Raw genomic sequence first — 27513 nt, forward strand, 5'->3', positions numbered from 1 at the left:
TAATAATATTTTGCCTACCTTTCAAGATGTTGAGGAATTTTCAGACAGATATTTCACATGTGGAAAGCTAAACAATCAGGTTAAAATTCCTTTCCTTTTGATTTAAAAAATGCAGCTTTTTCAATGTTGTCAGAAAAAGGAGTTGATACAGTTTGGCAACTATTACTTGAGAGATGTGCAGTCTTAAGAAACATGATTTTCTTCTGATGGGATTATGCTATAAGTTACCAGTGTTCCTTGCTTCTCACTTATGCTCTTATGCACTTATGCATACAGTTTCCACAAACAGGGTGTCTGCAACCAAAACCAAATAATGATTTCACAATTCCATTCTCATTAACAATTGTATGTTTCTAATAGGTAAAATTTACTTGTTAGGAAATTCTCCATATCCTCTATTGGAAGGGAAGATGACCTTCTAAAATAACACAGATATATTATACAAGAGGGCTGAATTTTTCTCCTTTTTCCTCGTATAATTCAGTGGAAAAATACAAACTGCTGTAATGAGGATTATAAACTACCATTGCTCAAATCTGACTTTAAAATTTGGTTTATTTAGAACATAGAAATACACATGAAATTTAATCAGCATCTCAAGTCACATTATGTACTCTGTTCGACAAGAACCGAGCACATAAATTAGCTGAACTGGGAGCTAGTCCCAGATCCATCCCTACTTGGCTACAGCAACTTTTGCTAGTAACTTCCAGTAGGGGAAGCTCTTAGCACATCAGTATCTTCACGCTTCGGTAGAGAGAGAAAAGTTCAGCCAAGACGGAGCAGGGGGTGGTGTAGAGGGGGACAAAAGAGAATATATAAAAAACAACAGTATCATAAATACTTGTATTAGAAATACATAGAAAAAATATTATTATGATCAGATGACTTTGTCATGCTTTATGAGTTTTAACCACATACAGACGACATAGTATGTAAGAGTCTGGAGAGAGTACTTTTGTATGAAACTTTGTGGCTCACAATACTCCTTCTGTGAGGGAATTACATCCAGTTTGGGAGTGACAGGCAGTCTACAAGCTTTGTGTCACCACACTAATCCCTTGTCTGTGGGTTACTGAAAAACTACTTGCATTTTTGTTCCCAGTTCACCTTGGTGAAAAAAACCAATTCCACGTATGATAAATCCAGTGTCTGCAGAAAGGCAGTCACCTAATTGCACAGTGAAGCAGAAGAAAGCCTTGCAAATGGTATACAATTTTCAAAGTGTTCCAAGCCTTAGGCAAAAGCCTTTCAACTGTGTCTAAAACTGAATGATAAAATATGTTGTACAAATTATCTGTGAACAGGAAACATGTGGTAGTGGCAGGGGACTGAAATGTAACACTTGTAAAGAAATGGGAACTGCCAGTCATTTATACCCTTTTACTTTTTTCTCAGTCACAAGTTCCATCAAATTTTTTTTTCGCCATCAGTTGATGCTCGAGTTTATAATAAGACATTTATCAGATCTCACTAGGCCAATTACAGCTTTGTAGAAAAAAAATAACAACAAGAAATAATACTCCATATGAAGCGAAAGGTTTACTCTTGTCCATTTTTTCATACTTCCACAGAGTTCCTGTTTTATCATTGTGAGGAAGTGTGTGGATGGAATTTTGAAAGCGGTTCAGTACTGCAGAAATGCCAGCAATGCCAAACTTTAGACTAAAGTAATCACAAGTTGAGAAAAGTATCTCAAGCCCTGTCTATAAAACAGTATTAAAAAATGAAATCGAGAGAGTGAGAGGAAGGAAAGGGAAATGCACAATTACTGTTCAGCAGGGATAATAATAAAAAAACCCCAAACAAAACCCAAACCCAAACCAAACATCTATTCTGAAAGCTCATTTCTGCTTCCTTGCTCTTAAAGTTCCCGCAGTAATGGTGTCTCTTATATCTTCTGTGTTTTAAAGGTGCAATCTTTATCACCAATACCAACCACTGTGCACTGTGGTCCTCACTGATGGAATTTTTTAGTTTAGCTCCAGAAGAACACTTCAAGAGTGAAGGGGAGTCGAAAGAAAAACTTTTACTTTTTTTCTTGCTTCCCCTTGCACAACAAAAAGCAAACAATATTGCCAAGCCTCAAGAAGTTTTTTGGTTTAAGTAAAACACGATAGATTTAAATATAGTGCTTAAAAATGCCACCAGGAAGCAACTAGGGGGGGGGAAGAAAAAAAAAAGAAAAAAGAAGAAATGACAAAACTGTAAATAACAGGATTTTTATCCTTGACAGTTTTTAGATAACTGCATATAATTAGGCTTAGTTCTTAATAGCATTATAATATATAAACACACAAAGCAGTGTGACAGTACATCCACAAAATAAAAATCTCAACTGATTCACTGAACGACACCCTAACCCTCATTTAAGGCTATATGACCTCTCTGTGTACTGCTCTCTTAATTAGACCACATTAGGTGTCCTAGGTTTACTGTGGGGCCAGAGTGATAACATGGCTGGTGTAATTTGGTGAACTGGTGAACATGCAACATTAGTGTCTGTCAAGTCGATTTCCTGATGATATTCCCCATTACACAGGTCGGACTCGATGATCTCTGAGGTCTTTTCCAACCTTATTGATTCTATGATTCTATATACAACACAGACAAGTACTTGAGAAAATAATTAAAATTTTGATTGCATATGAGATAAAAAGTCTTTCTTTCAAGTTCTGCTAAGAGAATCTTTCAGAGGCAAAACATTAAAAGGTTTTGCAGAAGTCTGAGACACTAATGAAGAGGTTGTGAGATTATAAGGTTAGCTCATTGGGCTGGGACTCATTAACACAACTGGGCAAACAATAAGGTGGTGGTTTTTGATTGTCATCAAACCCCAGCATTGGGCGAAATCTCAAGTAGATCTTTAAAAACCCTTTTGCAGTTAAAATGAAACCATGGGCAACATGAACAATATTGTGCAAGCAGGTTTTTGGTTGGTTGGTTTGTTTTGTTGCTTGTTTTGTTTTGTTTTCAAATTTGAGTAATTTTTCTCAGAAGAATGGAAATGAAAAATAGCATTTTAAATTGGAAAAGCAGAAAATTTTATTCTGAACTATTTATCACTTTTCAAAGGAAGTATTTCCTTTTAAAGTGTCATGATGAAATCTTTGTAAATAATTGTATTGTTCCTCTCCTTCCGATTTTCTGGCTGCAAATATTTGCTGCTGAGAATTTGTGACTGCTTTTGTTCCTTGTAGCTGTGCCTGTACTGCAAACCAGTTTCCAGTACATAGAATACATAGAATAGAATACATAGAATAAACCAGGTTGGAAGAGACCTTCAAGATCACCGCGTCCAACCCATCAACCAATCCAACACCACCCAAACAACTAACCCAAGGCACCAACCACCCATCAAGTCTCCTCCTGAAAACCTCCAGTGATGGCGACTCCACCACCTCCCCAGGCAGCCCATTCCAATGTGCAATCACTCTCTCTGTATAGAACTTTTTCCTAACATCCAGCCTGAACCTCCCCTGGCGCAGCCTGAGACTGTGTCCTCTTGTTCTGGTACTGGCTGCCTGGGAGAAGAGACCAACATCCGTCTGTCTACAACCTCCCTTCAGGTAGTTGTAGAGAGCAATAAGGTCACCCCTGAGTCTCCTCTTCTCCAGGCTAAGCAACCCCAGCTCCCTCAGCCTCTCCTCGTAGGGCTTGTGTTCCAAACCCCTCACCAACTTTGTTGCTCTTCTCTGGACTCGTTCCAGCAAGTCAACCTCCTTCCTAAACTGAGGGGCCCAGAACTGGACACAGTACTCGAGGTGCGGCCTAACCAGGCTGGGATCTGCTTGCCATGTTGCATGCATTGATTTCCTTTTCATGAAAACCAGGAAAGCAGGAAGTTGAAGTAGTGGTAGTGTCTGTTTGGCTTTTGCATTGAAACAGACCAAGACAGATCTGGGAAGCATTCCTGGCTTCCCCACTATCACCCACTTTTGGTTAGTGGCTTTATTATTCATCCAAAAAAGTCCCATTTGTTGAGTTCTGAAATAAATATCCAGTGCTATTACTCAATAACTACATGACTTCTGGTCCATTCTGTAGAATTATGGGGTTCATTTTGACTATCTCCACAGTAAGAAGAATTGCTTCCTTTGAATGGAGCTTTGAAATCTTTAGAAGAAAAATGCCATATAACTATAGTTGACCTGAGTTCCTTAATTTACATAAGAAATCCATTGATGGCTAGTAGATATAAAGATGTCACCTTTAGCTTAGGAAATGCTTGAGTCATAGAGTGCTGAAGTGTAGCTTCTGTTTTTGGTGCTCATCCCGTTCTGGAGCTCTTCCCTCAGAACTTAATATTCTCCTCTTCTTTTCTTTTTAAGGATTGAGTGAGAGTGTATAGCTCTGCCACATCAGGGACTGGAATCATCATGTAAATATTACGAGTCAAATTCTATTCCCACCTACTCAAATGGGTCACTACTTTCCATACAAGGAAATCCTTTTCTGTTAGTCTGAGAATCAACCAGTCTGGCAAAGAAGCAGTATTACTACCAGATGCTGGGATCTGGCCTCATGTTGGTCATTTCCTGGAGCAGCAGCCCTCTGAAAACTTTCCAGGTGTCCAGGTACCAATCCATATGCACAATGATGAACTTCTGCTCTAGATTCCCAGTGAACTCAATGGCTCTGCTTGACATTCCTATAGCACTTGTTCGTTGTTCTTTGCAATAGCGGCTGCACATTGGCCACAAGAAACTGCACTTTCATGTGCCCAGGGTCTGGCTAATGCCTACATTAAACCTCTGTGACCTGAAATACAATTTGTGCACCTTCTGGGATAATGTCATCTACTTCTGAAGACGTGTTATTTGACTTCTTGATTCTTGCCTTTGACCCTGTACGGATGTTCTTACACTCCTCACATTGGGTTTCTAAGTCACTGCTGGGTCCTCTGGGGAATAGAGACAGAAAATGCAGAACATGTTCACTTGCTAGTTTTTATATCTAGCTTTATCCCTCAATGCACATGAACATATAAAACAAGAGGTACTCAATTTGTGTTCTTTCTTTGCAGGTGATTTTCACTTTGAAAATATCCTCTCCTAGAACACTTAACTAATAATCTCAAAGTATTAACATCCCCAAGTATTATGCTGTCTTTTCCTTCTGAGGACTGCAACTGTTTTCAAAGGGAAAAACAGCTTTGTGTGGTAGAATAACAGGATCATATGTTTGGAAAAGACCTTTAAGATCATCATTATTTAACTCTACCAAATCTGTTGCTAAACCATGTTCATTAACATCACAGCTCCTTGTCTTTTAAACACCTCCAGGTATGGTGATTCAACCACCTCCCTGGGGAGCCTATTTCAGTGTTTGAGAACTCTTTCTGTGGAGAAGTTTCTTCTAATATTCAATCTAAGCCTCCTTTGGTGCAACTTGAGGCCATTTCCTCCCATCCTATCATTTGTTACTAGGGAGAAGAGAGCAGCACCAACCTTACTACAACATCCTTTCAGGTAGCTGGAGACAGCAATAAGGTCTCCCTCATCAGTGCGAGTACAGGGGAAAAAATGCTTCCCTCATCCCGCTTATCATGCTATTCCCGGTGTAGGCCAGCAGGCTGTTGGCCACCTTGGCCACATGAGCACACTGATGGATCATCTTCACATGGCTGCTGATCAACAACCCTGGGTCTTTCTCTACTGAGCAGCTTTCCAGTCACTCTTCCCCAGTGTTGCATGGGGTTGCTGTGACCCAGGTGCAGGACCTGGCACTTAGCCTTGTTGAATCTCCTACAACTGGCTTTGGCCCACATCCCTCTGTAGAGCTTTCCTACCCTCAAGGAGAACAACACTCCCTCCCAATTTGGTGTCATTTGCACACTTACTGAGCATGCACTGAACCCTCTCATCCAGATCACTGATAATGATATCAAAGACAACTGGCCCCAAACTGAGCCCTGAGGAATACCACTAGTGGCCAGCCTCCAGCTGGATTTAACTCTATTGACCACCACTCTTTGGACCCAACTATCCAGCCAGTTTTTTACCCAGCAAAGTGTTCACCCATCCAAGCCATAAACTACCAGTTTCTCCAGGAGGATGCTGTGACAGTGTCAAAGGCTTTACCAGAGTCCTAGTGTACAACACCCACAGTCTTTCCCTCATCAAACAAGCAGGTCATCTTGTGGTAGAAGGTGATCTGGTTTGTCAAGCAGGGCCTGCCCTTCATGAACCTATGTTGACTGGACCTGCATAATGTCACTCAGGATGATCTTCTCCATAGCCTTCCCTGGCACCAAGGATAAACTGACAGGGCTGTAGTTTCCTGGATCCTCCTTCTGCCCTTTTTGTAGATGGGCATTATGTTTGCCAGTCTCCAGTCAACTGGGACCTTCCTGGTTAGCCAGAACTGCTGGTAAATGAAGTAAAGTCAGCATTTCTTCCATCTTTCTCAGTACCCTTGGGTGTATGCCATCTGTTGCTATAGACTTGTGTATGTCTAAGTGGTGTAGCGGGTCACTGGCCATCTCTTTTTGTATTATGTGGGCTTCTTTCCACTCCCCTCCCTATCTTCCAGCTCAGAGGGCTGGGTATCCAGTGAACAACCAGTCCTCCTGCTAGATTCTGAGGCAAAGAAGGTATTGAGTACCTCCTGTGGGGATAAGGGCTTCATATGCATGTGAAATTGCTAGTGATTGTTTGTTAGAGTAATTTCAGAGGCCAAAAATGTCTTGCCTAGGTTCCAATTGCCTCTACAAAGAGGGCAGTGGGCCTCTTTCTGACACATTTATAAACCCTGTTAGGATGTTTCCAGTACCCTTGCTACTACTTTTTTATTCTTTGGAGTCTTCTGTTTTGGAATACAATGATTTAATAACGATTGTTTGTAAGGTTGTTGGGTTTTGGTGTTGGTTCTTTTTTTTAATCAGGGCTCTCAAACTGTGGCACTTGTACCAGTTATAGTCTACAAATTACTTTTCAGTTATTATAATGTGTCAGTGGGTTGTATGATATTGTCTCTTTACTGTTACAGATGGCAAGTGTCACTAATTGCCCTTTAAAAACTCCAAATAGTTGCCTAACATCAAAATTGCTACAGCTGTTAGTAAGATCCTATGTGATCACAAGTGGGAGGTGAGCTGGCTCACGAGTAAACCTCTCTAACAAGATGTGTCATCATGTGATATATCCCTGCACGGGGTGTCATCTGTCTAGTGAAGTAAAAAATATTATGAACATATTTTTCTGGGGTCTGCAGGTGTGAGGAATTTTTACCTGCCTTGGTATCAGTAAGGATGAACTAATGCAAAATTGCAACAAAAAAAATTGTAAAAGATAGCTTGCTACTTTAAGTGGGTTCTCTGAATAGAAAGATAATTTCTGCTTGATACAGACTCTCTTGAAGGAAAAAAGGGCAAAATATGTGTGTTTCTAGAAGGGCAAATCGCTATAAGACACAGACAAAGTCTTTTTGTAAAGATGTGCCATTGTTCCAACTTGCCTCCTTGTCAAAGTAAAGTTTTCCCAAGGATCCCTGTGGGATCTGTGCTAGGCAGCTGTTGTGTATTTCAGGCTACCCTAGTAATGAACAACCTTCACTGCCACTAGGTAGTTCATCCACAGAGAATTTCTCTTTTGCAAGGTGGTAAATTGTCACTGTCCACATACACAATGTATACATTAAAATCCAACTGAAACTACCTCAGCTGCCTGAAAGAGTGCTGTCATTGCTTTAACGGTGAAAAATATTCTTCCAAAGCCCAAACAAAATCACTTAACAGATGAATTAATGGGCTAAAGTATCACTAATTCTCTGTCTCAGAGGGGAGCTAAATTCAGACCTAGTGAGGCAGATGTTTCATGCTGTGGATGCTATTTACTTTTCCTGGGTGCTCCTTGCAGTCTAGAATATCCTGCACTAACTTTAAGCAGCCCCTGTTGGCTGGTTCACATGTTATAGCAGAATAAAAGGACTTGCATCAAGCTCAGTAGGAGGCTGAAGAATACAGGCCTTTGAAATTGGAGAGGAACCAAAAAATAGGAAAGAAGAGTATTGCTGCATATTCAGGAACCCCCCACAAGAATAAGATTAACTAATGTTTTTCCCAACTTCTACCAAATGGCTTTGATAAATTACTAAATACATAAAGTTATTTGATTCAGGCTAAATTCTGTGCTGTTTCTCAAATCCCAGTTTGAAAGAATGCTGCTCCTGAGAATGCTACATGCCATGGTGGGCCAAAATATTTTTACAATAATAACAATTTACATTTTTATTAAGAATTTAATTTTTGAGTATCCCAACATAAAAACATAAAAAGCATACATAGAATGTAGCAGATTTTCTAACAGCCAGAGCAAGACAGGGCAAGGAGGGAGAACTTTGTGAATAGGATTCAGCAATCCTTATTTTATGGAAAGTATAGCATATGTGTTCTTTAATGTTTACATAGGTGAAATAGGACCTCTGTTCTTTAATGATCAAATCCAAGAAAGTCCAATGGAAGAGAGCAAACTAAATAAAACCTTTCTATCAAGAAAGGAGGAAATTCCTTTAAAATTGTTATTTTGAGATTGGGATCTTGTGGTTTTAAAGGAATATGTATTCAAGCATGCAAGCTAATTTTCACTCAGATTTTCCTGATAAGAACAGCCACATTCTCAGTTCCTTTGCTCTGCAATACTTTATTGAAGGGTAAAAAAAACTGATATAAGGGAATGGTTTTAGGCCTGGATGAAGCACTAGAAAACAGACACATGGTTAGATGTTGCTGTTTTTAAGAATCAGCCTCCAGCTTCTTGCTGATCCCATAGAGATAGAGGACTCAATGAATGGATATTAAAAAATAGATACCTTATAACTTCATCAAGAAAATACCTTATTTCTGTTCCTTTTGCATTGTACCTCCAGTTGCCTACAAGCACACCAGGATATCACCATGCTGTTCTTCTCTTTATAAACTGCTAGAATGACCTAGAATGCCTGTCTCTCTGTCCATATAAGTGACCTGGGATTCCCTCACTCCTATACACACACACAGAGCCCTCCTGTCAGATATTCACCACTGTGACTTCCTCTTTATTCAGACAAAATCTACTGAAGTCAGAACTTGCACAAGAGCCAAATACAAACTGGTAACAAGATATTATCATCCTAAAAACCAAATTGTTCAGAGGGAATGAAGATCAGTGCAGTACCTTGTGTATTCCTTCAGCCAGCTATGTAACAGAAAAAGACGTTGTTGGTCTGTATGTCAGATTCATCTATCTTGACCTAGACCTTCTCTCACTGCTTGGCCCCAGAGCTTTAGAGCTCTGACAGAAAAGTTGTCCTGCCAAGGACTTCCAAGGGACAAAGTGAACAAAGTAATGGAGATAGAATCTTTGTATCACAGTATCACAGTATCACAGTAACTAAGGTTGGAAGAGACCCCAAGGATCATCAAGTCCAACCTGTCCCAACAGACCTCACAACTAGACCATGGCACCAAGTGCCATGTCCAATCTCCCCTTGAACACCTCCAGGGACGGCGACTCCACCACCTCCCTGGGCAGCCCATTCCAATGACGAATGACTCGCTCAGTGAAGAACTTTTTCCTCACCTCGAGTCAAAACCTCCCCTGGCACAGCTTGAGACTGTGTCCCCTTGTTCTGGTGATGGTTGCCTGGGAGAAGAGACCAACCCCCTCCTGTCTACAACCACCTTTCAGGTAGTTGTAGAGGGCAATGAGGTCACCTCTGATCCTTCTCTTCTCCAGGCTAAACAATCCCAGCTCCCTCAGCCTCTCCTGTGCTCAAGGCCTCTCCCCAGCCTTGTTGCCCTTCTCTGGACACGTTCAAGTGTCTCGATGTCCTTCCTAAACTGAGGGGCCCAGAACTGGACACAGTTCTGCTAAAGCTCCCACCTGTGTTGAAACCCATGCTGCAAGGTTACATGACACCTCATGGTATAATGCTCTCACACTTCCAGTCAAACCCACTATTTCTCAGTTGTCTATGTTTTAAATAAAGGTAGTGCAGTGCAGCCCAGAGGATGGAGCAAACCTGCCATGCTCTGCCCCAGCAGTGGCTGCATGCTGGTCCCCTGTGAGTGATCCTTCTATTTGCATCACTCTTATAAGTAGTGCTATTTCCATTAAGGTGCTTTCCCTCATTTCTGCTGAGAGGGTTTATCAGATTTCTCTTCAGAGTAAATCACTCCTCTCTAGCTTTGTGAGATTTTAAATATGTAATTTAAAGCTAAAGCCTAGAATCATTTTTCTGTCTCCATCATCTGCAAAGAAGCTGTCAATTAGAGACACCAGGTGGGAGCAAAGATCACTGAAACCAGAACAGAATCAAAACATGGATTTTTCCACCTGCTGAGGAGTTGGCGAGCATGTTTGCTATTCTTGAGTTGTCATGACTGACTTAGACATACTTAGAAGAAGAGACAATTTATATATCATATTACCATACAGAGCTGTCCCACACAAACAAAGTGAAGGTCTGCGGGAAACAGAGAGTACCAATAGCTCTCCAATTTGCTGAACAGAATGGTTTAACGACTGAGACAGCTGCCATAAGGTTTTGATTTTGTCCTTAAGTTTGATGAGACTTATACTGTAACCTTGCAAACTAAATTCTCCTATTAGCGTCTCTGTTTTCCTTTCCATGCTTCTGTTTACCAGCAGCATTAGTTATGCCCCAAGTTTTGGTACCAATCACAGCTTCTTCTGGGACAATGTCAATTTATAGCAGTGCTGAAATAGTGTGTTAAAACCACGCACACATGCAAAACCCAGCACAGTAAATTTGTATCAAGTTTCTGAGCTGATAAGGAAAAAAATCACAAATGGTCCAGAGTTAAGTGCCTCAATAATACCTTTGCAAAGGTTTTCAAGCTCTCTTCCCAACTCCTCTCGACAAGGAGAAGAATTTTTCTCTAATCTATCTTCTCTGGCTCTATCTACTCTCTGTTTCTCATGTGCATTGACAAACAGTAGGTAAAAATCCAGTGTGCTTGAGTGTAGTGCACCTTAATGACTTCTTTAGAAACTCTAATCCCCTTTCTTATAGACTGTGGCTTTTGAAAACTAAATATTCTAGTCTCAATAGAGTGTTGTCATTGCTCAAGCATTATTATCTTGACTCCATTGTTTCTTGTAATCTTCTGTTTTACAGCTTCCCTTAAATATTACTGCAAACACAGGAAGACTGATGCAATTTACATAAAGTGAATTTGTATTATTCAAATGCATGCAAGTTATATGTAATATTTATTTAAAAATAATGCAAATGTTTCCTAGATGTTGCAAACATGTTTACTACAAAGTCAGAGTCTCTTTTCTTGGGAAGAGTACTGATAGATCTGTGCTAGGGCTTAAAAGCCATGAAAAAAGCTTTGTCTGTGGAAGAGAATGGAACAGGATAGGTGGACAGCCTGATAGACAACCACACTGACTAAACTAAGCTATCCAAGGTGTATAGATAAAACAACAGCATTAACAACAAACTGAGACAAGGCTCTAAGTTATTAAATTGGAGGATAAATCAGCTCTCAAAGAGGGAAAAGAAGCTTTCAGGGTGCAAAAGTTCCTGCATCAAGCAGTAAGTCATCAGGACCAACAGCTGTCAGTTGCAGACAAGTCTTGAAAGTGATGGCTTGTGCAAACCTTGAAGGAGAGAGATATCCTGGTACGTTTTGTGGAATGTGTTCATTCTTGAGGAAGTATAAAATTTTTCAGGTCTTTCTTATACTGAGACAGAGGGAGGAATAGCTTACACCTGTTACTCATGCACCGTTCTTAGAATCAGAAGAACTCTAGATATAATGTATTCAGTGGGTTCCAGTCACAAAATGGGTATTTCACTTTCATAGGAACAGTATAGGGCCTGTTAAATGGTTACACTTGTGAATAACTTTATGCATTTGAATAGTTATACTTGCTATGTGAGTGATGTTGCCCACAGGCACATTTAAAAGTATTGATCCTAAGGGCATGTCATGAATTATTCTACTAATTCATAAACTGATCATTAGGAAGTAAGCTTCTTGCAGACACTCAAGCATAATGGCTTTAAAACACAGCTTTAAAGCAAACTGTTCTTTAAATCCATTTAAAAAACCAAACCAAACCAAACCAAACCAAACCAAACCAAACCAAACCAAACCAAACCAAACTAAATTAGAACAAACCAACCAACCAACCAAACCAAGCAAACAACAACAAAAAAAACCAAACCAAAACCCAAACATCAAACCAAAAAACCTCACTGCAGGCCCCCCCCAAAAAAACAGCAAAAAATCCCAACCCAACAAAAATACTGATTACCCACCGGGCTTCCTCTTTCCTTCCTTTCTTTACTGGAAAAAGCTTGCATGTTCTGTGGAGCACCTGAAAATTTATAGTATAACCCCAGAAAAGCTATGACTAGGCTTGCAGCTCTTTCCTAAGCAAACTACAGAGGGCTGCCATGGCATATATTATTTAGTATGGATGAAATGTGCTGGACATTACTAAGTCTGATCTAGTGTTCATCCAGAGTCACAACACTGGAGAAGTAGTAATCATGAGCATTGGTGCATGGAGAACTCGTTTATCACTACAGAACCACAAAAGAAAGAGCCCATTTGAATCTTATTTTCAAGTGTGCTTTGAAGCGCTAAGGTTAACAAATCCTTTAGTCACATACTGTACAGCCCTAATCGTAGCTTTTTCTACTTGGGCCTGCAGAGCGTCTTTTTGAATGAACCCCCTACAGAAATGAAAAGGGCAGTGCAACTCTGAAACTGCACGTCTGTTTGAAACTAGTCTACCTGGTTTTGTGGCAAGTAATCCTATGGCAACCACAAATGACACAGATAATTTTGCAGTGTGTTCAACATATGGATTTGATAGCTCTTTATATATAGATTGTGTCACCATCTCCCTTGTTAGTGTTCATCTTTTGCTCACCAAGACCAAACATTAAAAAAAAGCAGCAGCTCAGGAGTACATTTACAGAAAGACAGTAAGGAAGACACAGATCTACCTGACACATTTTTTCTATTACTATTTACACAAACATTTACCCATATCTAAACCTCTAAAAATGTGTCAAGTAAAATGTTTAAAACAAAATTCAACTAAATCTTATCATATGCTTTGCTTCAGCCAGGAGGAGAGAGATAGTATTGCAAGAACTCTGTAATAAAACTTTCATATTTGAATTCCCTTCTCGGTTCATGGAGATCTGGCTACTATCTGAATGGTTGGGATTGAAGTCACAGCAAAACCTCTCATCCTCCAGACTTCATCACACTTTTAGTATGAAGAAGTAATTTGATCTGAATGATTTATTTGCTTCCCCTCTTCTGTAAATAAGGATATTTAGCAAAGCAAGTATTGGGGGGGGAGGGGGGGTTGGTAAGAAGGAGAAACAACAGAGTCACATCTTACATGCAATTGCAATTACTGACTGAAAGCATCAGCAGCCATTGCCTGACATTGTGTTACATACCTTGTGCTTGACGATAACCTCACATTGGTTTTATATCAAATAAAATTTCACTTGAATAGTCATGCAAAGATACAGCACCATGATCTCCCTTTCCTTTCCTTTCTTTGCCGTTCCTTTATCTCATCTCATTATTCCTTTTTCTTTCTACTTCATTACTACTTTATTTTAAAGACTTTGTGTCATTATTTTGTGTTTTTCATGTTATTCAGCTCTGAATTATTTACATACCTAGTTTACAGGTAGGTCAGGTGAAAAGAGATCAGCATTTAGTGGGAAACTATCAAGTCTCTGGGTGCCAATTCTGGCAAGACGAGCACGAATGTGTATGTTCAGAAGCTTTTGGTCAACTCTGTGTGTGTGTGAGATGATGTGGTGCCAGCTAAGCTAACAGCCTCTACAGAAACACTCAAGTTGAGGGCTGACTCATGTAATGCTTTTGAGATTATGACTGTGTTATCTGGGGAACCAAAAAACCCACTTCCATTACAGCTTTGTAAATCCTACGCTTCAGAGTTTCAGAGAAAATAGGTTGTGTGAGGTTTTTCACCCTGAAATGGTGCCACATTACAAGTGGTAATATAATTAATGTTAATTGTAAGTGTTTGGGCTGTGCTCTGAAAACATAAAAATTTATAGAGACAGTAAGTATCATTAAGTACTTTTGGAAGCATTTGTTGTCCCTGGGGGTGTCTTTGACAATTAATTTCTCGGGGCACATTTTCAACAAGCACCTTTTAGGATGGCTTGTTCAAAAAATAAACTGATTCTAAGCTTCAGAGCTGATAAATCCTGTAGAGAAACTTATACTGAAGAGGAGATTTTTGCTTCTAGAAGACAAAAACCAGCATGTCAAACCATGTCTTGGACAGGACCATAAAGCTGGGTTCTCTAAACAAATGGACAAAGAAATACGTAGTGAATTTTGATTCTACCTTCTTTTCTAGGAAGCAATAGAGAATGTCCCCAGCTTCATTTCAAGGTTGAACAACCATAATAACACTTAAAGCCAGAAAAGATCATTTAGTCTTATCTCTTATGTATTACACACCATTAAATTTCACACAGTTGTAGCTGTCAATTCACTCAGTCCAAAAGCTTGGGTTTCACTAAAATCCTGAACCGTTTTGTGTCTCCAGAAGAGAACAGGTGATACCAATGTTCTCCCAAACCCCAGAGCCCAGCCATGACAGAAAATTAAACATGTTATGCTTGTGCATTCCTACCAAAGCTGGTGATAAACTTCTGCCTCTAGATATCTAATTGTTGTTCTATCCTTGTGAGCTAAGTACAGAAGTTTCCACAACAATGTGAATTTAGTCCATGCACTTGAAAGTGTCCAGGGAGATATTCAGTTCACTCTAAAGGAGGTAGGTCCCCATATTTGATCAGTTCAGCTATACCCTGGTCTTCCTGAACTGTCTAGACTGTTTTTCTATTAAGTATAGAGGAAACTACTAGCTTACATGTAGACACATATATTTAAATTCCTAAACCTCATAACAAACTGAAGACAGTTCCCTGGGAATTTCTGTGCTGCTGAGAGCAATAAGACTCTAAAACACTCTAAGAACGCATCTGTAGAGAAATTCTTTCCATATGCCAAATGTAGCAATCACCTGTGGTGGTTCAGGCTGGGTGTCCCCCCTGATGCTGCCACATAAGACACACCCGTGGTGTCCCGAGGGTCCAGCCCAGTGGGTGGGCATGGGAAGCTATGTATTTCATCCCATAATGCCCTGCTCCCTTATAAAACCACCTGCAGAGTCCTGCACTTCCTCTTTCTTCCCTCACTGCTTCTATGGAGATGGTCCCTATCTGGTAATGGAGGGGGAGTCATCTTCGAGGCCTCTTGGGGCCTGGCTAGGCCCAAGGCTGGGAGGAAAAGGGGGAATGGCAATCTCAGATCTGGCCAGCTGAGATTAGCCTAACAGAGGGGGTGGGGGGGTGGGGGGTGTAAGAAAGAGCCCTGGGGGTCTTGAGTGTACCCTCAGATGCGGAGAGGGAAGTGTTGGGGTGCTTCTGGGTATGCTTTGGGATCTCCTTTTGTCAGGGTGCTTGTGGTTCTCTGTAAAATACTCACTGCTTTTCCACTCAAACTTTCCACCACTTTTGCAATCCGTTTGACTGAGTCTCATTTTTTTCCTGCCCATGGTGGGAGGGAAGGGAGGATCAGCCCTTCAACCCACCACATCACCTAAGCATGAGAATATATCTGGTCAATTGATTAGTCCTTCCTGGCTTTTTGAAATGACTGTTCCCCCCAGCATGAAATTTAATTGTAGTTTATGTCCTAATGTAAAGTTGAGTGCAGTCGCACAGAACTTGGAGGATGGCCAAGGGATCAGGTCCAGCCAGCATGGGTTTAGGAAGGGCAGGTCCTGCCTGACCAACCTGATCTCCTTCTATGATCAGGTGACTGCCTGGTGGATGCAGGGCAGGCTGTGGATGTAGTCTACCTGGACCTCAGCAAGGCCTTTGACACTGTCCCCCACAGCAAACTCCTGGCCAAGCTGTCAGCCCATGGCTTGGATGGGAGCACACTGCGATGGGTTAGGAACTGGCTGGAGGGCCGAGCCCAGAGAGTGGTGGTGAATGGTGCCACATCCAGCCGGCAGCCAGGCACCAGTGGTGTGCCCCAAGGATCAGTGCTGGGCCCCATGCTCTTTAACATCTTTACTGATGATCTGGATGAGGGCATTGAGTCCATCATCAGTAAATTTGCTGACAACACCAAGCTGGGGGCAGGAGTTGATCTGCTGGAGGGTAGAGAGGCTCTGCAGAGGGACCTCGACAGGCTGGGCAGATGGGCAGAGTCCAACGGCATGAGATTGAACACATCCAAGTGCCAGGTTCTGCACATTGGCCACAACAACCCCATGCAGAGCTACAGGCTGGGGTCAGAGTGGCTGGAGAGCAGTCAGGCTGAGAGAGACCTGGGGGTGCTGGTTGATGGTAGGCTGAACATGAGGCTGCAGTGTGCCCAGGCAGCCAGGAGGGCCAATGGCCTCCTGGCCTGCATCAGGAACAGTGTGGCCAGCAGGAGCAGGGAGGTCATTCTGCCCCTGTACACTGCACTGGTTAGGCCGCACCTTGAGTCCTGTGTCCAGTTCTGGGCCCCTCAGTTTAGGAAGGATGTTGACTTGCTGGAGCGTGTCCAGAAAAGGGCAACAAGGTTGGTGAGGGGCTTGGAGCACAAGCCCTATGAGGAGAGATTGAGGGAGCTGGGGTTGCTTAGTCTGGAGAGGAGGAGACTCAGGGGTGACCTTATTGCTCTCTACAACTACCTGAAGGGGGGTTGTAGTGAGGCGGAGGTTGGTCTCTTCTCCCAGGCAACCAGTACCAGAACAAGAGGACACAGTCTCAGGCTGCGTCAGGGGAAGTTTAGGCTGGAGGTGAGGAGGAAGTTTTACACCGAGAGAGTGATTGCCCACTGGAATGGGCTGCCCGAGGAGGTGGTGGGGTCGCCGTCACTGGGGGTGTTCAGGGCGAGGCTTGACAGGATGCTTGGTTCCATGGTTTAGTTGATTGGGTAGTGTTGGATGATAGGTTGGACATGATGATCTCAAAGGTCTCTTCCAACCTGGTTAATTCTATTCTAAAATGTCCCCATGACAATACAAAGCTTCCTGATCTTCTGTAAAGAAAGTGAATGGAGAAAGGTTCATAGGTTACACACCTTATCAGAAAACACTGGTAGCTTTTCTTGTGGAAAGGTTGAAAGCCAGCAATTAGAAGTGTCTAACTTGAAAGATTCCAGGAAATGGCAACTGTACTTATACCTGCTAAGCCATTCCTGTGTTTAATTACTTTATCCACTATGATACAGAGTCTTGTTTCAAGGTTTAAGCTAATATAATTTTCATGCTAATGTATCTTTTAATACCTATATTAATATCTCATAGAGTCACAGAATGGTAGGAGTTGGAAGTGACCTCTGGAGATTGTCTAGTCCAACCCCCTGCCAGAGCAGGTTCACCTAGAGCAGGTTGCACAGGATGGTGTCCAGGCAGATTTTGAACAACTCCAGGGACAGATTCCACTACCTCTTTGGACAACCTGTTTGTATTTGGTTTGGCTAAGCTGGAATTAATTCTACCCAGAGTATCTTTCTAGTGCTGTGTTTTGCAGTGCTGTAGCTGGGTGTTGATAACATGGCAATGTTTTGGCTGCTGCTAAACCAAGCACCCAGGCTGTGCTTTCCCAACATTTCCCAGCCCCAAGAGTATGCTGAGGGGTGGGCAAGGTCTTGGGAGGGGACACAGTTGGGCCAGCTGACCCAAACTGACCAAAGGAGTATTCCATGTCATATGATGTCCACTCAGATGTATAAGCTGAGTGAAAGAAGGAAGTGTGGAGACATTTGTTGATGGTGTCTGCCTTCTGGAGCAACCACTACATGTACTAGTGCCCTGCTTCCCAGGGAATGACCAAAACACATCTGGCTTGAATGGGAAACAGAGAATAACACCTGTTTGCTTTTGCTTCTGTGTATGGCCTTTGCATTTGCTTCACATTATTAAAATAGCTTCTATCTTATTAAGGGCATTTTCTTGTATTTCCCCCTCTCTGCTGTCCATCTAAGAGGGGAGAGATAGAGCAGCTTTGGTAGGCATTTGCCCCACCAGTCAGGGCCAAACCACCACACTGTTCCAGCGCTTTGTCACCTTCAAAGTAAAGAAGTTCCCTCTCATGTTTAGATGAAACTTCCTATGTTCAATGCTCATTACCTTTTATCCAGTCACTTGGGCATCCTGAAAAAAGAATGGCTCCACCCTCCTAAAACCCACCCTTTAAGCATTTATAAGCATTGATAAGATGCCCCCTCAGTCTTCTCTAGGTTAAAAAGCACTAAGTCCCTCAGCTTTTCTTTGTAAAGAGAGATGATCTAGTTTCCTAATTATCTTATTTGTTAGACTGAAACCCCCTCATCTTCTACCTTTCCATAGAGTGTTCAAATTCTTATCTTTTTTGCTGAATTGAGTAGGTGTAGCTCCCTTCTGAGATGTTTCTCAGCTCTTTTTTTTTTTCTTTTGATTGATAATTTATTCCATTTCTCTTTTTTTGTATAATCAAATATTTATTTAACTGGTTTTGCAAAGAATCACAATAAATGTGTTGGCAACAATTTCTGTATTTGAATATTGGCAGATGGTTTTGCTAGCATCTGTGTTTTTATGTCTGTGGTATACTTACCTGGTGGTGGTGAATGGTGCCACATCCAGCTGGTGACCAGTCACCAGTGGCGTCCCCCAGGGATCAGTACTGGGCCCCGTCCACTTTAACATCTTCATTGATGATCTGGACGAGGGGGTTGAGTCAGTCATCAGCAAATTTGCAGATGACACCAAGCTGGGAGCAGATGTTGGTCAGTTAGAGGATAGAAAGGCTCTGCAGAGGGACCTTGAATGACTGGACAGATGGGCAGAGTCCAATGGCATGGCATTTAACAAGTCCAAGTGCCAGGTGCTGCACTTTGGCCACGGCAACCCCATGCAGAGCTACAGGCTAGGGTCAGAGTGGCTGAGAGCTGCCAAACAGAGAGGGACCTGGGGGTACTGATTGACAGCCACCTAAACATGAGCCAGCAGTGTGCCCAGGTGGCCAAGAGGGCCAATGGCATCCTGGCCTGTATTAGGAATAGTGTGGCCAGCAGGAGCAGGGAAGTCATTGTGCCCCTGGACTCTGCACTGGTTAGGCCGCACCTTGAGTACTGTGTCCAGTTCTGGGCCCCTCAGTTTAAGAAGGACATTGAGACACTTGAACATGTCCAGAGAAGGGCAACAAGGCTGGTGAGAGGCCTTGAGCACAGCCCTATGAGGAGAGGCTGAGGGAGCTGGAATTGTTTAGCCTGGAGAAGAGGAGGCTCAGGGGTGACTTCATTGCCCTCTACAACTACCTGAAAGGTGGTTGTAGCCAGGAAGGGGTTGGTCTCTTCTCCCAGGCAACCATCACCAGAACAAGGGGACACAGTCTCAAGCTGTGCCAGGGGAAGTTTAGGCTCAAGGTGAGGAGAAAGTTCTTCACAGAGAGAGTCATTTGCCATTGGAATGTGCTGCCCAGGGAGGTGGTGGAGTCAGTGTCCCTGGAGGTGTTCAAGAGGAGATTGGATGTGGCACTTGGTGCCATGGTCTAGTCGTGAGGTCTGTGGAGACAGGTTGGACTCAATGATCTCTTGGACTCAATGGTCTCTTCCAACCTTAGTTATACTGTGATACTGTGAAAATTGTACATATGATAATGCATGCTATGAAGTAATACATGATGAATTGCTGCCATGGCTTTCACATCTATGTTTTCATTGTATAATAAAGCATACATACCATCTTTTTAAGAGTATGGTAAACTCCTTATATAACTGTGCATTACTGGAGTTTCTAGTAGTTCTGTACGAAATACAAAATACTCAGTCATTGCTCTCTACTGGAGAATAATTTCCAAGTTTATTCTAAAGGACTTGAAGTCAGCAAGTAGCCCACCCTGTATATTTTAAAATCTACTATTTTTATCTGTTTTCAGTGGCAGCAGACAAGATTCTGGAAATGTTTCAAATGAGTAGAAAAATAATTTGAACTGAGCTTGTTTTTGTGAACATCTGTAAACATTTATTTCCTGTCATAGAATACCCATAAGATGTGTCTCCCCATATAAAATATCCATGAATTCCCACTTCTATTATCTTTTCCCCATTGTTTCTCAGGTATACAAATGATTGAGTACTTCAGGAAGGTTTAGAGATGTGTCACTCTCACAATTTATACATGAAATTCATTACTTCAATGAACTGAGTCCAAATAGGATTATCTGCCTTTTAAGATCTCTAATGTAAATAGCTGGATCAATTTTCATCAGGCTGTTGGTAGTGATTGGCCTGAGTGTGGCCATTCTGTAGAATAACTAGGTGAATATTTCCTTGTAATTTTGTGCCTAAGGAGAGTGTAAGGCATAGTCAAATAAAAACAAAGAAGAGCACAGTAGACAACTGAGCAGTAATTCAACCATGAAGTTATTAACTGACTATATGATATAAACATGTTATTAAAGCAGAAGACAAATTACAGTCACATTCTCTTTCACAATTCAAACAATTAAAAGCTCTTCCATGTAGAGAACAGATTGCTCAATTAGGAAAAGAACATGGGAAAAACTTTACTTTGTCCATCAGCTTTCTTCATAGTCAAGAAATGATGAAAGCTGCATTCTCAACTGAATTACAAATCAGTGTGGATTTGACAGCACTACAAAAAGTCATCTGCAATATATATGGGGAAAAAGAGACAATTGTTAGTTTCCAGCAATCTGACCTCAGAAGTTCCCACCTGGTTTTCACTTGTTTTTGCACAAATATCTAAGGTTAACATGGACAAGAGGAAGGCAGTTCACTCTAAGCTATCTATACAATAATATGATCTTCCATTACAATGAAATAGTTCCATGGCAATACAATGCAACCAGTGTGTGTGTATCTTGTGTATGATAACTCTAAAGCAAGTACAGTAAGTCTAAGACATTTTAGGATGCCTGTCTTCCAGGAAAGCACTTGAGATTAAGCTTCAACTACCAGGCTTAGTATCTGATTGTTATTTTTGGTGGTAAATATTTAGAGATAATGGTAGAAGCAAACATATTGTTTTTTCCTTTTATTTTGTTTGTAGAAAACAGGAGCTTGCTCATTAGGACAATATAGATGAAGAAATTAACTTGATAAAATTCCAGGGGACACTGAGAAATACACAGAAATGTAACTTTCCAAGAGAAAAAGAAAAATAAAATAAACATATAAGATTAGAAATGCACATGAAATTTATGGGGGGGGGGAAGTTGCTCTGTTGTGCCATAGAATGTCTTCTTTGTTTCAGAGATGGCATGCCCTGGGATAAGCTAAACTCAGAATTCTGGCTAGTATCAATTATGTGACTGCAGGAGTATCAGCCTTCAAGTTCCCTCACAGAGGACAGCATTGAGTACAACAGTATATTGTGTCATCAGAAAAATATAGTATTGCTGAGTCTGTGCAAATAAGAACAAGACTACATGTAGCTTCATTGCATAAAACAGTCACAAAGGATGGATTAAAAAGAAAAATAATCTGGCTTCAGCTCAACAGAAATTCTATTCAGAAACCTGCAATAAAGGTAAGTCTTGTCTCCAGCTTCCCAGTAATTAACTAGTCAAAAGTAGAACAATCTTTTCAGGAAGAAATTTTTGGATGTTATGGGTTGGGTTTTTTTTTGTATGTTTGTTTGGTTGGTTGCTTTTTGTTTGTTTGGTTGGTTGGTTGTTTTTTAAGTATTCCATGGTTCTGAGACTAGGGGCAGAATGTACCACCTGAGGTTGAACATTTGATGGGACCTGTTGAGGTCAAAGAACTGGAAAATAAAAACTGTTGAATACATGGAAATGAGCTCCAATTACAAGCTGAACAGTCCTTAAATTTAAGCTTAATGCAGCTTAAGTGTGGCTGGAGACAGCATTACTTCTCTTTACGTTAGGAGAACCACTGAGACTGCTTGAACCAGGGCCACAGCCTCTTCAGGTTGAGGCAATATAGGTCTGAAAACACACAGTGTGTGAGAATGAAGCCTCTGGAAGTGCTGCAATGTGAGATGTAAATTAACCAATGTCATGGTGCTGCCAGTGCATACTTCTGGTCTAAACCTGCTTCTACCAGCTCTCGCCTGGAGGCCTCAATAGTTCTGTAGTTACCTGTATCTTGTTCCCTAATTTCTGCTCAAAACATAGTCACACTATGCACAGCTATAACCCCACATTAGAAGGGAGCTGGAAGTTATGAAATTTAAGTCCCTAGAAAAAAGTTTCCAGTGTGAATAGAGGTATATTTCTTGATAGTCTTTCAGTCTACTCCAACATCCATAAGCTCAAAAAACCTGAAGGTACAGTTTCACATTCTCTTCTAGCTAATGAAGACACTGCTGTAAAAGGCAGCTCTGATTTTCACAGCCTTCCTTGTTTTAGATTATCATTCCCTGAGTCTGTAGAAAACTAACTCCAAAATAAGACTGAGTGTTCCAGCCCATTTTCATTATCATCCTACAGTAGACAGAGGAAATGCTTGGCCTGAAAAGATGTTTAGAGGAGCAGGACAGACCATTCTGGCAATAGCCAAAGCGGGATCAAATTAAATAGAGTAAAACACTCCAGCCTGACTATTCACGAACTGCCTTAAAAACTGAGCAATAATGCAAGCTCATGTACATGCTTGAAGCGTGAAGCCATTTTACCACAACAGCAACATGCAGCTAGAAGCTTAAGTGACATTGAAGAAATTGTCATAAGTCAAACAGCATTTTAGGTGTTGGAACAGGCTGCCTATGGGGGTGCTCAAGAAGCATGTTAGTATGTGGCACTTCATGGTATAGTTTAGGGGCCGTGGTATCTGGGTTGCAGTTGGATCTTAAATGTCTTTTCCAACCTTAATGATTGTATGCAAATGTTGGATGTGAACAAATTACTTAATTTTATTTTTTTTTCCTGTGTACTAAAGGAATTTTCCTCTCCTGTCTAACAGACTTGTGTAGGAAGAATTTTTAAGTACTTTTTTTAGTATTTCTGGTGTCCTAGTCAGGGAAATTATATGGATAATCAGGCCATGATGAAACTGGATTTGTCATGAAGAAGTTAGCTAAAATGTCAGACAGTTTTGTTTATCAGAGCCCATTTGATCATCCACTGGGATTTTTGTATCAATATCCATTTTAAGTGGAAAGAGATGTGAGACATATTCCATGTTTGTGTTTCAGGGTAATAACATATTTCTCAGCATGGTAGATAATAATGTCTGTGGGCTCAAGGGATCTGTGATGTTTCTGTTACCCTATTCCTCTTCATCAGCAGAGAGACTAAAGCTCTCAATAAAAGTTAAGGTTACTTTAAATAAAAAAATAGTTTAGCAAGATTTTGAATAGAGATTTAAGTACACTGGGCCTCAAACTATAACTGGTCTAGCTGAAAAAGATAAGAACGTTATGCTGAATATTGCAGAATTACTATTTTTTCCTTACAGAAAAGCAATTACCTTTGGATGCTGGCTGACATTAAACCACTTGATTATATTCCATTTTATGAAATGCGAGGAATTTACATAGTCAGAAGTTTGCACATAGAACTCAGTATTGTGTAATCTTGAAATGTTAACTTTTTCAAGCCATGTAGTCGCTCTGTATGGAAAGGTAGGTGATATTTCTGCTCCAGTAACCTTCTCAAGACTCAGCAAATAGACTCGGCAGGGGTTAACCTGCAGGATGTCCATAACTGAGCAGAATTTCTCCTCATCCGTAGTGATGAAAAATCAGCAGAATTTTCTTCTTTTCATATGTAAGAGAGAGTGTGAAGCCTTTAAAAAATGCATAAGGACAGAAGAAGCTGGAGTGCAATAGACTTTGTCATAATTTGTCCTCCTGTGCTGGATGAATACAGTGCTGAGTGACTGGCAGATATTTTAAGATCCACGTTTTTTTTCCTTTTTTTTTTTGATTAGATGAAAATGTGCAGGGCCTTCCTTGGTATACAGTCCTTGATTTCTAGCTGCTTAGGAACTCTGGATCAGAGAACAACTTCTTTCTAATAAAGACTTTAAAGATACTACACTTGTAAGTGGCATAATAGTGACCTCCTTCCTGAAGTTTTCTTCTAAGCACATTTTAATTTATTTTATTTTGTTAAGGTTTCTCTCAGTTCAAATTTACTGAGATTTCTGTCTAGTTTAAAATGATAGGAGATATATATCTGTTTATGCATGCGCTGCTGGAAAATATACTGCTTATGAAGAAACTCTTAATTCTCAACCTTGAAGCTGAATAGGAAATGTCACTGCAAAATGCTGGAGCGAATATGCATTTCAAAGTAGTCATCCCTATCTGTTCGCTGGAATCAGGTCTACTATGATGCTTTGCCTATGCTATTCTATTAGATTATCATTACATTTGTTAATTCTGATACACCTGCCTTGCATACTGGGACTCAATCACTACAAAGACAGTCACACCCTAACTCGTCTTGTCCAAAGAGACTCGTTCAAAAGTATTACATAGTGTGAGTGCAAAATGATCGAAATAATGAAAATGGATTCACTAGATCCTATTTGCTAATCTCAAAAGTCTCATAAATGAGTATGAGTATGAAAACATATTCCACATGTGGATTATTTGCTAGTTAGAACTTTTCCTTCGCTTTTTCTAAAATTTAAAGTCTACCAGGAAGAATAGAGAAACCACAGCATCTGCTTTTGAAGGCCAGTCATACATCATAACTGTCTGAAGAAACCGATTTATGAACCAGTGTTTTTCTAGGTCAAGTATCTTTGTCCAAGTACTTTTTGAATACTTACAAGTAGTGAATATAATGGCAGAATTCAAGATTGTCTTTTGAATGATTTGTAAGCAAAATAAATAATAATAAAAAGGGTTACATTCACAATGAATATTATTTGCAATGAATAATTCAACTAGTACTAATTATTTAGCACCTGTAGAGAAAAGACAGGGAAATAGATATGCTAATACGATGTTGCCTCTTTTCTGCCTATCAGGTATTGATGTAGAGAAGGGCAAACGTCTGTCACACAGCATAGTTTCTGCGAGATGGGTTATAAGCAAGGGAAGAGGATTATAAGTTGCCAAAATTATCCATCTATCTATTGATCTATGCATTTATACAGAAAAACTAATGTAGAGGCAGGTATTGTTCCTATTTGTTTAATAAATCTGTTGTACATTATTTTCTTTTAATTGCCCATCAGCTCTTAAATGCAGATGTTGACTGTGACATGCAGGACACAAATATACAAAAGCCATGTGCAAACATATGTTGTGTATACTCTAGCCCAAGACATTAAGGGCCCCATTGCTTCTGAAATGGGAAACTCGGCTATTCTTGCATATGTAACTTAGATAAATGCACAGGAAAAACCCTTTTTTGCTTGAATCACCATAATGCAGGTATTCGATATGGTTTTGATTGTAGACTTATTATGCTTCCTTTATTTTAAATACTAAGCTGTATAGTGTAATTAGAAGAAGAAGATGAAAATTTTATTTTCATTGTGTTTACATTTTCTCTGCTCTGAGATTTGAATCATTGAGAAGATAATTTGGCCCAGGTTCTCAGCTTTTTCCAACACAGGCTGAGTTATAAATAGTGAGCTATAAGTGCACCACTTGTAATTCAGTGATCCTGTACTGTTTTTTACCAAACCTTAGCAACTTCTGAGTTTCTCTAAATTAAAATGGGTGGCTAGAATTCCAAAGGCAAGCCATAATGCTTGGTAACTGCTGAAAATCAGAGCATGTCATTTGTGTCCCAAATATATTTGCATTCCAGATAGAAACTCCTAAGGAAACAAATCTGGAGCAGGCTTATCCTGTCTGATGCACTGGACATGATGGTCTGAAATGTTACTTTGAGAAACTAGTTAGATACCAGCCATCCGTACTATGCTGTATTTCCTTTGTGTCAACAACCTGCCTGCCTGGAGGAGATTCTAGCCCTGAATAGTTCATTTTTATTCTTTCTTTTTCTATTCTGCTGCCATTATTTTAATGTATGCCGTGCTTGTTTCTTGTTTCAGTACAGAGATGAACTTTGTCAGATGCAAGATGAAACCTGAGAAAGAAAGTTCTCACAGTGTTGTTACATTCGATACTGAGGATAACCTCACAGCTGTTTTGTCTTTGAAAATGTCTTTAAATGCAACAACAATTAAAGTTGTGAAACAAGACAGAAAGTGTATGGAAAAAAAAATGAACTCTCTTATGCTGAGTGCTTTGCTTACTGCGGCCAGTGACTTAGCAAAAGAGTGCTTAAAAGAAATCTTGCTGCAAAATAGATTTTCATGGAAGTCTCCCCTTTTTATTTTTATCTCACATATCGTAAGTATGGACCATCAGGGAACCTTTCCTATGACTTCAGGTTTCAAAGCTACAGGTGGTCTGCAAGCATGGCACTTCAAAGACTGTTTTGATTAAATGAAACAATGTTTGTGTAATATGGATCCCACATCTTTGAACTTTTTCAGATCAATTCAGGCAACAAAGATTCAATTAGGTGAGATCAGAAGGCTTTCTTCTATCCTTTGTTTTCCTCTGTCATTCAGCCTTGTCTTTTTGAATAGCTTTAATACCAAACCAGGGTCAATCATTTATTTTAATGAGGACCACAATCATGATGATGGTGGTGACGACGAAGGTCCTTATACTAGCAGTAATAAAACACATTTGCAGCTGGCAATACTATTTGCTTAAAGAAAACCCCAAGCCCAACTAGTATAAGCTAGGTAGTATTTTAACTGAATTAGCACTTTGGCACAAGCTTGGTCTGTATCCATTACTGAAGCTTATTTAGCTGTACATATCTTGTGGGTTTTTGTGCTGGTTTCTTTCTTCCTTCAGTGCAAGAAAAACTGATCCTAACAGTTTTAAACTTGTTAATTCAAACCATATGTCATAAAGCCAGTCTCCATATGGTGCTACACCACCTTGTATTTACAGGGTGCTGCTTTTCCAAACATTATTATAAAAGCTTTATGTGCCCCAAATGTAGTAGGTGATACTGAGCTCCTGAATGCAGCTTTTCAAATACCTTGTGTTGAAACCGCATGCTGATATAGCGAAAGTACACCTATTATTAAAAGCTCATTATAGCCCATTTTATTGGCAAAAATGTGCTAATCAAGTCCTTGACTGATAGTGTATACTTAAGAGAAAGCAAAGCAGGCTGTCAATCCTCAGTCTCTACACATGGCAACAAATGATAGGTGTACAAAAAAATTAATCATCCTGTAGAAAGAAATTTATGATTTTGTCTTCTGTGGCTGGTTGCCTACACTGGAGTTAGAGAGAAGAGGTAGCCTCCACCTTTTCTATCCTCAGGAAAAAAACCCAAGCACCAAAAAAAAACCAAAATCAAAGCTTCTGTCTGCTTCTGAAAGAAAAAGATGTGGAAATGTCTTTGAAATGCCTGTATTTTATATTGAAACTGCATTTTGGGGTCTTTGAGGACCATTCCTTCCATAGCACTTCAGTCTGTTTCCTTGATTTCACCTTTCTTTCTGAGGCACAA

This window comes from Dryobates pubescens, chromosome 7 (assembly GCF_014839835.1).
Source record: "Dryobates pubescens isolate bDryPub1 chromosome 7, bDryPub1.pri, whole genome shotgun sequence".
Lineage (NCBI taxonomy): Eukaryota > Metazoa > Chordata > Aves > Piciformes > Picidae > Dryobates > Dryobates pubescens.